At 61.5% G+C, this 649-nt stretch overlaps 1 protein-coding gene across 1 annotated transcript in view; it reads right to left on the bottom strand.

Annotated features, from left to right (window-relative positions):
* The window catches only part of MOB3A (MOB kinase activator 3A), a 4,180-nt gene that overhangs the window by 2,702 nt on the left and 829 nt on the right, over positions 1 to 649 (bottom strand). The window lies entirely within an intron of this gene.

Here is a 649-nt window from a genome sequence, read left to right as displayed (position 1 = left end):
GCACCTCCCCCCGTAGGGCAGGACAGCCCATAGCCAACCCCACAGAACCACCACCACTGCCAGCCCTTCATGCCACCCTCTTCCCCCCACTCAGTGGGGCAGGACACCCCACAGAACCACCACTACCCCTCGATGCCACATCCTCCTCCTTCAGTAGGGCAGGACATCCCACAGAACCACCATTACCCCCTCTCCCTGTAGGGCAGGACTCCCCACAGCCAACCCCACAGAACCACCACCACTGCCACTCCTTACCACCACCCACTTCCTCCCAACCAGTGGGGCAGGACACCCCACAGAATAGCCACCAATACCCTTTAATTCCACCCCCTCACACTCCCATGGGGCAGGACATCCCACAGCCAACCCCACAGAACCACCATTGATACCCTTTAATGCCACCATTCCCCCAGTAGGGCAGGACCTCCCACAGAACCACCATTGCCACCCCTTCATGCCCTTGATGCCACATCCCTGTCCACCAGTGGGGCAGAACACCCCATAACCAACCCCACAGAACCACCACTGCTGCCACCCCCCAATGCCACCCCGCTCCTCCCACCCAGTGGGGCAGCACACCCCACAGAACCACCACCAATACCCCTTAATGCCACCCCCCACACCCCCATGGGGCAGCACACCCCACAGA

This window comes from Meleagris gallopavo, chromosome 30 (assembly GCF_000146605.3).
Source record: "Meleagris gallopavo isolate NT-WF06-2002-E0010 breed Aviagen turkey brand Nicholas breeding stock chromosome 30, Turkey_5.1, whole genome shotgun sequence".
NCBI classification, from domain to species: Eukaryota; Metazoa; Chordata; class Aves; order Galliformes; family Phasianidae; genus Meleagris; species Meleagris gallopavo.
The sequence above is the reverse complement of the archived record's forward strand: the minus strand, read 5'-3'. Positions and strand labels throughout refer to the sequence as shown.